The sequence below is a fragment of the Sarcophilus harrisii genome, chromosome 2 (assembly GCF_902635505.1).
Source record: "Sarcophilus harrisii chromosome 2, mSarHar1.11, whole genome shotgun sequence".
In the NCBI taxonomy this organism is placed as follows: domain Eukaryota; kingdom Metazoa; phylum Chordata; class Mammalia; order Dasyuromorphia; family Dasyuridae; genus Sarcophilus; species Sarcophilus harrisii.
In genome coordinates, this window is record NC_045427.1 from 567,952,809 (window position 1) to 567,968,766 (window position 15,958).

Here is a 15,958-nt window from a genome sequence, read left to right on the forward strand (position 1 = left end):
GTACAATATACAGAGCACTGGGCTTAGAGTCATGAGTTCAAATCTGCCTTCAGACACTTCTGAACTCTGGAAAATCAGGCAATTCTTGTAACATTTGCCTTAGTTACTTCATTATAAAATGGATATAATAACAATAATTACCTCACATTTTGCTTCTATATTGTCTACTGAGGGGAATGATCTTTGAATTTGGAAATATATAATAAAAATGGTTTAAAAGTGAGTTTTTGTGAAAATCAAATGAGATAATATTTATAAAAAAGAACTTACAGTGCCTGGCACATTGTAAGCACTATATAAATGCATATTTATTTAATTAATTACTTCCTTCCTTCCTTAATTGGAAGTAGAGTCAAATTCAAATAAAAATACTTTTCCTGCTGACTTAAAAAACATAAATAAATCTTATTTATGTTACATTTTTAATTATTTTGTTAAAATTTCCCAATTTTTGAGTATATTTACAAATTCAAGGCACTGTGTGACACCTCTATATGCAATGATTGAGACTAGTCTTGGTGCCCATGTTCTTATAGAATATAGGATATTCATTGGATGGTATGAGCTGTGTTATTTGACATGAGATCAAGTGAATTGCCTTAAAGGAGCTGGAAACTTAGAGAGGCATTGTGACAGTAATGCCAGAATATTTTTCCTTGAATCTCCTTTCATTATATGTTCAACATATATGTGAGGTGTTTATAGATATTTGTCTTGTTTGGGGTCCATGACTTGGTAGTTATAATACTTTTATTGTACAGTAAGCTAATAAAAGAAACAAGTTATATTGATGATGGCTTTGAGAGCAGGATTATGAGATCATAAGTCCTTCTAATAGCATTTTTCTCAACATTGTCAACTAATGCTTAGAATGAAAGGCAAGGGGAAAAACTGTTTCTATTGTGAGAGCAAAGAAGGAATAGGATTCCTGCTAAAGGGGGTGTGGGTGATGAAAGCATAGATGGACTGCTAGCAAACAATTGAGAAAAGATAGAACTACTCAACTCTCATTTTGCTTCTTTATTGACTACTAAGGAGAATGATCTTTGAATTTGGATATATAGAATAAAGATGGTTTTAAAGAGAGTTAAAATCGAGGAAAGAAATAGGCAGAACCTAGCTATTGCAATTAAATCAGGTCACTGAGTTTAGATGAATTACATTCTATAGTACTGGGAGAAGGGATTACTGTGTAGTTGTCAGTAATCTTGAAAAGCAAGGGAAAACAGGAAAGGTGGGCAAGACCAAAGAAGGCAAAAATTGTCCCCATTTTCAAAAAATCAAGAAGCAGGGCAAAGAATGGATTGTTTGGATAGATGTGTGAGCTTCCTTCATGGAAAAATTGTATATTATCAAAGCAATCAATGGTCAGAACTTAGAAATGAATGTTATGCTCAAAAATCTACCTGAATTCAATTTAAGAATTTGACAAAAAACATTTCCTAATATCTTTGTGGAAGAGAAATGTAAGCCAGTAGCTCAACCTTTGATTGCATTCCTTCCCAATTTCTCTAGAAAATTGCTTCTATCTTTTCCTAAATATTATCTCTTTTCTAGATTTCTTGACACTTGCATTCTAATGACTAAAATGATTCATTTATTTTCATATCAAAATTTAAAGTTTATAAATCACTTTATCAACATTGTCTATCATCCCTACTCTTTCATTCTTTTTTGGTTTAATATTTCTTTCTCCAATAACATGTAAACCCAAATCTCAACATTCATTTTTTTAAATTGAGTTCCAAATTCTTTCTCTCCTTCCCTCATTAAAAAGGAAGGTAATTTGATCTATGTTATACCTGTGTAGTCATGTAAAACATTTCCATATTAGTCATGTTATAAAAGGAAACATAAAGAAAAAGAAAGAAAATTTTTTAAAACTGCTTCAATCTGTATGCACCTTCCATCAGTTCTTTCTCTGGGGATGCATAGCATTTTTCATCATAAGTCCTTCAGAGTTGTCTTAGATCATTGTATTGCTGAGATTAGGTGAGTGATTCACAGTTAATCATCTAACAATATTGCTATTTCTTTGCACAATGTTCACTTTGTATTAGTACATGTAAATCACTAGAGGTTTTTCTGAGATCTAGCACATCATTTCTTATATAACAATACTATTACACACATTCATGTACCACAAATTATTCAGCCATTCCCCAATGGATGAGCCACCATTGCCACCAGAAAAGAGCTGCTACAAATATTTGGGCATTGTTCCAAATTGCTCTACATAATGGTTGAATCAGTTCATAACTCCATTAACAATGTATTACTATCTCAATTTTCCCACATACCCTACAACATTTGTCATTCTCCTTTTCTGTTCTTACTAATCTAATTGGTATGAGTTAGCACTTCAGTATTGTTCTAATTTGCATTTCTCCAATCAATAGTAATTTAGAGCATTTTTCATCTGGCTATAGATAGCTTTGATTACTTCATCTGAAAACTGACTGTTCATATTTTTTTATCATTTGTCAACCTTTTGACCTTATTGATTCTCTTATGATTTCCCTGATCTGTTTACCTTTTTTATGCTTTTCTTGAGTCTTTTATTTGAAAGTCAAAATTTTATTTAGTGCTAGTCTTTTAATCAGGAATATTTAAAAGTCTTCTATTTCATTGAATATCCTTTTCTTTTTCCCCTGAAGGATCATACTCAGTTTTGTTCTGTACAGTAATTCTTGGTTGTAACTTTAGCTCCTTTGTCCTCTGAGATATCATATTCCAAGCTTTCCAGTCCTTTAATATAGAAGAAACCTTGGATGATCCTGGAAGGAATTATTTCTTTCTGATTGGTTCAATATTTTCTCCCTGACCTAGGAGCTCTGGAATTTGATTATAATATTCCTGGGAGTTTTCATTTGGAGACCTCTTTCAGGAAGTGATTGTTAAATTTCTTAAATTTCAATTTTACCTTCTCACTTTACAGTGGCAGGTGGTTTTCCTTGATAATTTCTTGACAGATTATATCTAGGCTCTTTTTATGATTGTGGCTTTCAGCAAGTCCAACAATTTAAAAAATTTCTCTCCTAGATCTATTTTCCAGGGGAGATGTTTTTTCCATAAGATATTTAGTTCCTTTACGACCTAAGATTTTTCTTTGAGGCTTTGGATATAGGAGTTTTGACACTTGCTCCTTCTAAATGAGTCACTATAGTAACTTTCCAAAGCCAGAATTTTTTGTTTCCAGCCTATTTTTTGACTTTTAACTCTTTGCTAAAGTGGGGCTTTGCTTCTAGGATAAAGAATGTACTGTCCTAACCTGCATAGGTTTTGTGCTGATGTTTTCACAGATGTTCCTATGTACCTGTAAGGATTTGTTTTTTTCAAAATGGTGCCATCTAAGAAGTGTGTTTACAACTCTGCTGACCTATGTTCTGGTCTGGGATTAACCACAAACACTCTTCTGGAAATGTGATATGGGCTTCTGCTCCACTGTAGCCACAAGTTCTGGTGTACTGGTACTTCTTGTCCTGAAACTGTGACCCAGAATTGTGACCCAAACCCAAGTATTGATAAAGCAACAGAGTCATTACCCCTAGTGCCAGCAGAGATCCCTGTATCCTTTTTCTGACCAGCTGTTCAATCAATATACTAGCTGAGAGCTCCAAAAGCAGCCACCAGCACTGCTAATTCAGTTGCTCCCAATTCCTGATTTGCTGAGATCCAATCTGTGCTAGTGCAACCTACTCTGAACTATGCTTTACTCTCTCCTTGAAGTAAAAGAGTTTTCTTGCTGAATTTTTAAGTTGTCCTGGGATGGAAAATGTTTCACCTCATCCTTTTGTGGATTCTGCTACTCCAGAATTTTTAGGGCATTGTTTAAAGGTCTTTGGAGGAGTTTGAGAAAGAACCTAGATGAGTCCCTGCCTTCTCTTCACCATTTTGGCTCCATCCCATCCATCCCTACTCTGTAAAATAGTTATTTTTCTGCTATCTACAAATATCTCCAAGTCACTCTTATCTTCAGAAACTTTTACTTGATCCTACTAAACACAGCAGTTCTCATCCTTCTTCTTTCTTTCTCCTCCCCATCTTGCTAAATCCTTGAAAAGGCTTTCTATCCCACTGCCTCCATTTCCATTTCCCTCATTATCATTAAACATTCTGCAATTAGGTTTTCATCTTTTTCAACTGGCATATGTCCAGTGATCTCTTAATTGCCAAATCCAATATCCTTTTTTTAGTGCTAAATCTTCTTTTCCTTTCTTCATAATTTGACTGTATAGATCATCCTCCTTTCTTGGATGCCATCTTCTCACTATTCTAAATTCTAACTATTCTAACAAATAATAAAATTCATTTGTTTTCATATAGAACTTTCAGGATTATAAATCACTTTATATATTATTTAATTTATCTATTATTTAATTCTGAAATTATAAATCACTTTATCTACATTCTATATTATAATTACTCTACTAATGGGCAAGTCACTTAGTCTCCAGCCAACAGTCTCTAACTTAAAGAATGGCTAACATGCATTAGCAGAGGAGCATATTGGGAATTCTCATACTAATGAAGTCACAAGGCCAAACCACCTCACCTGAAGTGAATCTCCTCTCATGAAAATAAGAGAAAGTGAGAATTATTAATGCATTTTTTTCATTTTGTCCATAAACTTATTTGGACCCAAGATCCATTGGGAATAGCTATTTCCTGTATTGGTACAGAACACAACTATTCTCTTCTAGTATTATTCTTATCTGCATCTTTTCATAAATCTTCCATATGAGTTCTACCCAATAAATTGTAGATTTTCTCCCACTCTTTTTAATATTTTGTGGATACTAGATGTCCATTTGTTTTTTGTTGTTGTTGTTGTTCTCTGCTTGGCTGGCTCATCTCCATTTAAAGTCAGATCCACCCTCTATGAATTCTCTTTTTTTATTTTTGAAATGTCCTTTTGATGTTCTTTTCTTTTTCATAGTTTATTTTTACTTTCCAGTGACATTTCTCTATATAAACCTACACACTTATATATATATATAACACATACACACACACACACACACACACACACACACACACGCAAACAAATGAAAAAACCCTCTCAAAGGAAAAAAATCAAACCAAACAAATTATCATTGCTGACCTCATCTGAAAGTGTATGCTCATTCTAGACCCATAATGCACCATTTGTCTACAGAGAGGCAGAAGACATGGTTCTATCTTTATGTAGTCAATTCATTTAAATTCAACAAGCATTTATTAAGCACTAGATAAGATATTAGGCCTCTTAGGTACAAGGACAAAAAATCAAACATTCTCTGCCCACAAGTCTTGAAAAAATGAGTTTGGGGGCCAGAGGGCAGCTTTTGATCATTAAAAACAGCACAATTTCCCAATAAAATCCATTCCACTCTCCTTCCCCAATTCATTTCTAATTTTAGTGACCATGATGCCCTGTCCAATGTAGATATCCCAATGAACTTATTCCATTGATTTCCCATCCAACTAGATATAATTTAGATAATAAGCATTCGTAATCCATATATATATTTGCTTGTGAGATCCATGTGGATTTCAAGGATGAATGGCCATGGGTCTCTCTAACAAAAAGTTTGTTACATTTGAGAGTTTGATGCAATCAGTGTAAAGAGTGCCATTTGGAGAAAAATCCTCTTCCTTTTGGGCTTTATACCAATGGAGATTATTATTGGCTAAAACTTTGACAAGCATATGCCTACCTATGTTATGCCTTGATTTTTACTAATATTGAGAGCATTGAACAAAGTTATCTATATGGTTGTATCACAGGCTCTTGCACAATCTATGAAGGAATCTCAAATTAGCTTAACCATTATATGGCAAATGCCTTATTAGGAATTTTAATACTGTGCTTTATTCTACAATCACTTTTTAGTAATAAATAACAATGCAAAAAGTTCTTACTCTTTTTACCCTTATTTAATTATATAACTAAGAAGATGCATGGTGCAGGATTTGCAAAGTCTTGCCTATTCCATTCTCATATTTTCATTAAGGATACCCTATATATATTCCTGGACCATTCCTATAAGGATTTTATAAAGGTGAGAAAGAAGGCATGTCAGTTGGTTGCCACTGATGTCTTCTTGATTTCTTGTCAATATTATTGATGATTTTGTTCATTTCTTCTCTGAATTTTTTAAAATGGATTCATGAGTCATTTAGAATAGTGTCTTTCCCATACTAACTTCTTCCACAAGTATCTGGCTAGGTCCAACCACACTTCTTGATTTCATATGCTTAAAATCTAATTTTCCAATTACTCATATAATATAATTACAGAATCTCAGGATTAGAAAAAAGGAACCTCAGAAAATATTGCATCATCTTGACAAATCCTTGTGTGTATATCTCCAGTTATAAACATATAGCTCTATATAGATACATGAACTTGATTCAATTCAAAGAACATTGAGTATCTACATTGCACTGGGTCATGATGATATTCAAATAGATCTATGTTCTTCATATTCAGGTTACAATCTATTCATACCTGTCCATCCTGAGCTATTCTCTCCCTTGTCTTCATATAAGGGGAAAGGAAAAAAAAAGCAGTTGTTAAGCACCTACTATATACTTATATTTATATATGTACAAATATATATGTATATATATATATATATATCATCTCATTTGATCATAAAATCACAAAAAGGGATTCATCTAATGTTCCACATTCTCTCCACATATTGTCAGGATACTAGAAGAACACCTGAACTATCCTTGTTCTCACCACATGACATATTATTTTCCATTCCTTTATTTCTTTAATGACATCCTTTATGTCACTTCTTCTTTATAATTCCATTCTTATTATATGTTAAAGCCTGATTATAACCACCATGTGCCTTTCCACTGATCACTGGGTAAAACTAACTTTTAATTCTTCAGAGATTGCGATTTTTCAGGCCAAAAAACATATACTCAAAAAATCCTTACACATTTCTTGTTGATAAGTAATTATTCTAGTATTTAAATGGACGTAATCAAGCCTACAAATAAGATTATCATGGTTTGATTGTGTTAATTAAACTATGTGGCTTCTTTTTAACCTTGAGGATGACAGCATCCAGAATCCCCAAACCTTTTATTGTTCTTCATTTCCCAAATCCACCTAAGAGCTTCCTTTGTTCCATTAAAAATGCTTTCCAATTCACACCCCAAAGAGCTGTCTCTCTAGGTGCATGGGCTAAGATAATTTCTGAACTTAGAAACCATGGTGGCTGAAATAAAGTTAATAACAATCTAAAAAATAGTTAACTTAGAGAAATTCCTAAAAATTGAATCTCAGGCTAGTTTTCTCTAATGGACCATTAATATAGTCAGGATTTTTTTTCCAAGTGGGAAAAACATAGAACTGTTTTTACATAGGAATTAAATTAGGATTTAAAAAATTAAAAGTTATCATAGGACTTGCTCTAATAAAAGTATCAGTGAAACATTAATGAAATTATGAAACACTGATGATTAAAAACAACCAATGAAAGATTTTCCCCTTCTTCTTTCATCTTTTGTTGACAACTACTCAATCAGCTCAGTGCTAGAAAATCCATTCACAGCAAATAGCATGTCCAAGGGGAAAAGATGTCACTCATTTTCTTTGGTGTGATATACTGAATAGGTCAGATTTATAATAAGAGAATAAACCTTAATATTTTACAAATTGAACATCAGTCTTCATTCAGGAATGGGAAGTGAGGACAGGAGGTTTCCTTTGAAAATATAGCTGAGGATCAAAGAAGGAAGAAAAGGCAAGGACTGAAAAATTAGAGTGCTGGTATCTAAGGCCCACTGGGTAACAATCATATCTATGATATTCTGAGGCGGGGGTGGTATTTCAAAAGTGCAGTTCCTTCCACTTATTATCATTGTCACTTCTAAGGTAAGGGTTCTTAATCTTTTTTGTTTCATGATAGTCTAATGGAATCCATAGATCCTTTCTTGGAATACTGTTTTTAAATATCTAAAATAAAATATACAGCATTATGAAGAAAACCAATTATATTGAAATACAGTTATCAGCTTTTGTTTCCAACTCATAGATTCAAGTTTCAGAAATCCTGCTCTCCAGAAAGAGAATTATGGGGATTGAATATAGATCATAATAGTATTTTCATCTATTTTACTTTTTTGCTTGCTTTTTTTCTTTTTCATTTTTTTCCTTTTTCATCTGATTTTTCTTTTTTTTTCTTTTTCTAATTAAAGCTTTATATTTTTCAAAACATATTCATGGATAATTCTTCAACATTAATTATTGCAAAACCTTGTATTCCAATCCCCCCCACTTCCCCTACCCCATCCCCTAGATGGCAAGTAGTCCAATATATGTTAAACAAGATAGAAATATATGTTAAATCCAATATGTGTATACATATTTATACAATTATTTTGCTGCACAAGAAAAATCTAATCAAACTGAAAAAAATGAGAAAGAAAATAAAATTCAAGCAAACAACAACAAAAAGAGAGAAAATTCTATGTTGTGAACCACATTCACTTCCCACAGTTCTCTCTCTGAATGTAGATGCTTTCTTCATCACAGAATCATTAAAACTGGTCTGAATCATTTCATTGTTGAAGAGAGTCAAGTCCATCATGAGCTGATTTTTCTTGTACAGCATGATAAATGTGGAAATATGTTTAGAATAATTGCATGTTTAACCTATATAGGGGAGTTGGGGGAAAATGAAGGGAGAAAAAATTGGAACACAAGGTTTTGCAAGGATGAATGTTGAAAATTATCTTTGCATGTATTTTGAAAATAAAAAGCTATTATTTTTTTTTTGTTTTTTTGCTGAGGCAATTGGGGTTAAGTGACTTGCCCAGGGTCATACAGCTAGGAAGTGTTAAGTGTCTGAGATCAGATTTGAACTCAGGTCCTCCTGACTTCAGGGCTGGTGCTCTATCCACTGAGCCACCTAGCTGCCCCCTATTGTTAATTTTTTTAAAAAAGATATCCTGTATGAACAGACAATTTTCAGGTGAAGAAATTAAAACTATTTCTAATCATATGAGAAGGTACTCTAAATCACTTTTATCAGACAAATACAAATTAAGACAACTCTGAGATACCATTACATACCTCTCACATTGGCTAAGATGACAGGAAATGAGGGGATGTGGGAAAACTGGGACACTAATACATTGTTGGGGAATTGTGGAATTGTGAATGGATCCAGTCATTCTGAAGAGCAATTTGGAACTATATTCACAAAGTTATCAACCTGTGGATACCCTTTGACCCACCAGTGTTTCTACCAGGCTTATATCCCAAAGAGATCTTAAAGGAGGGAAAGGGACCCGCATGTGCAAAAATGTTTGTGGCAGCCCTTTTCATAGTGGCAAGAAACTGGAAATGAGTGGATGCCCATCAGTTGGAGAGTGGCTGAATAAGTAACGGTATATGAATGTTATGGAACATTATTGTTCTATAAGAAATGATCAGGAGGATGATTTTAGAGAGTCTGGAGAGACTTATATGAACTGATGCTAAATGAAATGAGCAGAACCAGGAGATCATTGTACATGACAACATCAATATTATATGACAATCAGTTCTGATGAAAATGACTCTTTCCAACAATGAGATGACTGATGCCAGTTCCAATGATCTTTTGATGAAGAGAGTCATCTACATCCAGAGAGATGACTGGAGGAATTGAATATAGATCACAATATAACACTCTCATTCTGTTTGTTGTTGTTTGCTTGCATTTTGTTTACTTACTTTCTTTTTTTGATCTGATTTCTTTTGTGGTGCAAGAGAATTGTATAAATATATTTATACATATTGGATTTAACATAAAAAAGGAATCCTGCTCCAGAGTTATATTTCATGTATATATGAAATATATGTATGTATATATGTATTGCCTTATATATATATATATATATATATTGCCATTTCCATGAGAAAGCAAGTTCCTTAAAGGTAAAGACTGTTTTTGCTTTTTCTCCAGTCCCTAGCTCTTATGCAAAGTGTCTGATACGTAGTAAGTACTTAAATGCTTGTAATTTGGTGATTGATTTGGTGTAAAAAGTGGACTTTTTAAAATTTTTCCCTATTGTTGCCATATCTTATAGTTTACAAATAATTTTCATATCTATCATCTAATTCCATCCTCATAATAACCATGTTTGGCTTGGTAGGAAATGTATTATAAAACTCCCTTTTATAAGTGAATAAATAAATGATATGTGAGTTTAGAAACTAATATATAGTAGTTAGCCTTTGTAATAAATACCAAAGTTTCTTTGTTTATAGCAAGAGACTTATGCTGAAATATCCAAATACCAATAAATACAGCTTTCTTGGTGCACTTCTCCAAGTGAAACTGATGTCTCAACAAAGGCATGTTTCTTCCCACTCTCAAAAATCAATACAACTTCCCCTAACCACTGACTTCTGGTCAGACAAGATCCATAACTCCAGTGAGTATAGTTTCTATAAATGGAGGAAGAGAAAACTAAGACACAATCACAGAGAACACAAACACACACCAAAGAAGAAAAGAGCCTGCTTCTGAGGGGGAAAGGAAAAGAAAATAGACTTCAAAGACATTCCTCAGAGTCGACTGACAGCCAATATGAAATTCAGCATAGAGATGCACACTCCCCCCCACAACTGAGAACAAATTCTTCATGTACAAATGACTCCAAGTATAATTTAATTCTAGTCAAAACAAACATCCTACCAATGATTCAGATTGCATCAAAGCAGCTACGCTCCTGGACAACTACTGGGTGACTTGGGGGAGAAGCTACAAATTTTTTCAGTTAGTAAACATTGTTTTCCTCTCACCTCTCCCCATTACTTTAAAAATCTTTGTAAACAAATACACATTGAAAAGTGAAAGAAATTCTCATAGTGGTCATCTAGGAATGTATGCTTCATATTGCACGTTGGTCAATAATTTCTCTATCAGCAGATAAGTACCATTCTTCATCTCTTGTCCTCTGGAATCATAACTAGTCATTGAATTGATCAGATATATTGAGTCTTTAATATATAGCTATATAATTATAATGATATAATATATAATTTGTGACTATAATTATGTTATGATAACTATAATAATAACAATGACATTTAATAATGTCATAGTGTTTGCAAGTCTTTTATAATTATCTCATTTTATCTTTGCAACAACTCTGGGAGGTAAGTTCTATTATTATCTCCACTTTAAAGAAGAAGAAACTGAGGAAGACAGAGTTCACTGATTTGCCTATGATTGTGTAACTAGTTAGGATTTGAATTCCGGATCAAGAACTCTATCCACAATGCTACCTGTGATCGCATAATAGGACCAAGATTCCTGAGGGTCAGAGTCAAAGATCACGAAAATTTTGAGCTGATCAATGAGCCAAATCCCTTTATTTAACTGAGATCAAGCAGCTTCTGAAAGAAATAGGCAGAGTCATAATTCCTTATTTTTCTGTTTTTGACAAATAAATTGTACAAAGATATGTTCAATGATAGAAGTTTGGGGCCAAACAAAACCCTCTCTTTTCCAAATTCTTCATCTCTGGCCTGGTCAAAATGGTATAATAGTGATGAACAATTATTCTCAAACATTTTAGTCTAAAGAACTCTTTATATTTTTAAAAATTATTGAGGACTCCAAATAGCTTTAATTTATGGTGGTTATATTTATCCATACTTACGCTTTGTGAGTAAAACTGATGTTTTTTTAATTAAGTTATTTTAAAATAACAATAATAAACCCATTATGGTTAAAACAAAGAAATTTTTAATGAAAATACCTTTATTTTTTAAAAATTAGTAGGCCTTAGTAAAAGTCATTACTCACTATTAGTACTGCTGGATGTATTGCCTGTGTTTTAGCATCCAACTGCAACTCATCAAGCCTATAGCATCCTCCCTTTACCAGAACTATTCGGATACATTTAATGGAGTTATTCTCATTGAGACTCATTATTAAAAAAAAAAACAATATAATTCAAGACAAAGGACTCAGTATTCAACTACCAACTGACAACTTACTCTAGCTCAAGAACTATGGCCAAGTAACTAACTTCCCTTTAGCCTTCTCACCAGAAAAATGAAGAGCTGCAAGATGGTGACCTCTGAGATTCTTTGTCATTTTAAATTTACAATTCAGTAAATAAACCAGTTGAGATCACAATTAATTTAGTCTTAATTGTCTAGATATATATAATAAAAAACCAAACCTTCAATTTGTTTTTTGTAAGTGCTAGATACATAGCTCATTTCTTTAAGGAGCTTATTTCACCTTGTAACAGAGCTTCTCAAAATGTGGATCACAGATAGTTATAGGTCCCCAGCACTCCCAGAGGTTAGGAAAACAAAATCAATTTTCATTATAATACTAAGATAGTGTTTGTTTATTAAAGTATTCTTCCTTACTATGCCCAAAATTAAACTGTATATATTCTTTGATCCAGCAATGTCTCTACTGGTCTGTAATCCCAAAGAGATAATAAAAGATGGAAAAGAATCCATATGTACAAAAATGTTTGCAGCAGCCCTTTTTGAAGTGGCAAAAAACTGGTAATTGAGTGGATGCCCACCAGTTGTGGAATGGCTGAATAAGTTATGATATACAAATGAAGTAGAATATTATTATTTTATAAGAAATGATGAGCAGGCTGATTTCAGAAAAACCTGGAAAGACTTAAATGAATTGATGCTGAGTGAGGTAAGCAGAACCAAGAGAAAATTGTGTACAATAACAAGATTATTTAATAATCAACTGTGATAGATTTGGCTCTTTTCAACAATGAGGTGATTCGAGGCAATTCCAGTAAACTTGGAATCAAAAATGCCATCCACATCCAAAGAGAGAACTATGGAGATTAAATATGGATCAAAGCATAGTATTTTTACGTTTTTGTTGTTGTTTGTTGGCTTGTTTTTTTTTCTTTCTCATGTTTTTCCCTTTTGATCTGATTATTCTTGCACAACTTGACAAATATGGAAATATGTTTAAAAGAATTACAGATACTTAAGCTAAAAAACTTAAAATGAAATAAAATACTCCTCCTTATTCCAACTAGATATTTATGTGAGGTCTGATTTTGTTTACATAAATCAACCTTAAATAACATAGCACAACAGAATGAATGCAAAAGATAATAATAGAATCTAGATTTGATTTAATCTTCTATTAATTCTCAAAATATTTTTAAAATATTTAAAACAATGTTTATTCTCTTACTAATTTTTTTTATTTTGGTAAACATAGTTATTTTGATTAAAATGTTATTTATTTTATCATGTAATGGGTTTGTTATTTTATTCTATTGTTATTTTAGATGACAATACAGTTATAAAATTTATCATTTTAAATTTTTAAGATGGTAATGATTGATAGGCATAGCCAACATAAACAAAAGTTCTTAAAGGTCCTCAATAATTCTGAAGAGGATAAAGAAATTTTGAAAATAAAAATTTGGGAACTATTGCTTTTCACTATATATTATATTCACCATATCAAAATGATAGTAGTCTTCTGGAGATCTTGCATGAGAAACAGTTGTGTTTGGCCCTAAATTTCTTTTTGTTTAAAAAATTATAACTCTGCCACAACTGTGGAATACATACCCCAATATTACTGCCATCTGAGACTGATCTTTCTATCCCACCTTGATACCCTGCCTTGTTGTACCATGTGTAAGAATGGTGATATTAATCAAATAAGACCTTCAGGTGTCCATTCAATGTATTCTTTGTACAGATGGATGATGAAGACAACAATAAAAAAAATACCATGAAGACTTGGTATGACCTATATGAAGATGAAGTTACATATTTTGCTTGTGTTATAACTCCATAGTTTTTCACAGACTTATAAAGTCAATATTTCAAGACCTAGCCCATTAAAAGATAATGGTTTATCACAATAATGCCTTTACCTACTCTTACCTAAGATATAAAATTCTTCTGAGCCATCCTTAGTGCCTACCCAGACACTAGCTATTTGCCAAATGAAAGATATGAAAAGGAGAGAAATGAGAGAAGGAGGAGGCTGGGACCCAGCTAAACTCTGATTACATCAAAAATATTCAAGAAAAACAAGAAGATTATGAAAAAAAAAAATAACCAACTCAAAAAGGAGATAGCATCTCAAAGATCAAAATAACTCTTTGAAAATTAGAACTGGGCAAGGGGAAGCCAGTAAAGTTATAAAAAAAAAAAAAGAAAAGAAATACTGAAACAGATTATAAAAAATGAAAACAAAATAGAACATAATGTGAAACATCTTATAAGAAAAACAACATATGTGGAGAACAGATCAAAATGAGAAAATATAAAAATAACTGGACTACCTAAAAGTAATGATCAAAAAAAGAACCTTGACACTATAATGCAAGGAATAATCCAAGAAAATTGTTCTGGAGTGATAGAACATGAGGGGAAAGTAGAAATAGAAAAAAATCCACTGATTACCACCTCAAAGAGATTCTTTGTGGATAACACATAGGAATAATATTGCCAAACTTTGAAACCCCCAGATTAAAGAAATATTTCCAAAACAATTCAAATACACTGGAGCTACAATTAGAATTGTAAAGGGCTTATCAGCAGGCACAATAAAAGACCACAGGGCTGGGATTCAAATATGCTATCAATTAAAAGAACTAATCCTGTAAACAAAAATATCATATCTAACAAAATTATATATAATATTGAATGAGAAGAAATGAACATTCAACAAACTTGCAAATTTTCAGGACTTTCTATCAACCAAATCCCAACTCAATAGAAAATTTAACATACAGGAGCCAATATAAAGATCAATTTCAAGGAACTTAACATGGACACATTGTTTATGTTTTTATGTGGAAATATATATCATATGTATAAGATTGATATCACCAATAAGATAGCTCAAAAGAAAGAATGGAGCAGAATTAAGATAAAAATAGTTATATTATACAAATAGAGGAAGAATAGACCCTAAAGCATTAGAGAGAGGAGGAGGGCTCATAGTTCTGAAAACCTACTCACATCAGGAATAAACAATACTACCTATATATAGTGAAGGGTACAGCATCCTTCAAAATCTATAAAGAAATAAGAGGGGATATGGAGGGAAAAGCAAAAGATGGGAGAAGACAAGGGAGAGATCCATGGATTAGGGGAGATTAAGTAATAGCAAGGCAAGTTAAGGAGCAGAATTAAAGCAAAGAATTAGCAGGGAAAGGAAAGATACATGTAGAGGGAAGACAGGGGCATGCATGTGCATATGTCTATATATGTATACATAAATATATCCTTAATTAACTATAACTTGCATGGGGGAAATGAAAGTGGAAAAAAATAATAAAGTAAAAAAAAAATACTCAATAGATAACAAAACCCACAAGGAAGAAAAGATGGACTCTCATGGATATAATTTCTTCTACTATTATATATCTTTTCTATTTTGAATCCTCCTTAATGTCCTTTTGGGGACATGACAATTTTCTTATTAGTTTTGTTTTGTTTTACTTTTCTATTATTTTGCTTTTTAAGGAAATGAACACAATTTTTTTAAAAATCCTGAAGCAGTGCCTCCCCACTCTCAGGTAAGGAGAATTCATATCAACATAAAATTCAAAGTAAAAAACTAATCTAGGAAAACAAATAAATAACAATTGTTGGTGTTCCATTGAACTCTGCTAAAATGACTTCATTTTGACTCAGAACTATACCTTCTAAGTCTTTGCCTACTCCCTCTAAATATGAATTATTACAGTTTAGGACATTTTCAAGACAAGGAAACAAGGGACCACTTCTTTCTAGCATCTGATGGGTAGACCCAGACCTATGTACAAGAGAAAAGATGAGTTCATAGTAAATTCTTTCATCATCTCCCTACTAACTGGTAACCTCAAAATCATCAAGGAGAGGTATTCTAAGGGAAAGGATGGGTGAGTCATAAAGTATAACCATACCAATGTAGTTGGATTTAGAGGACATATAGCAAGCATA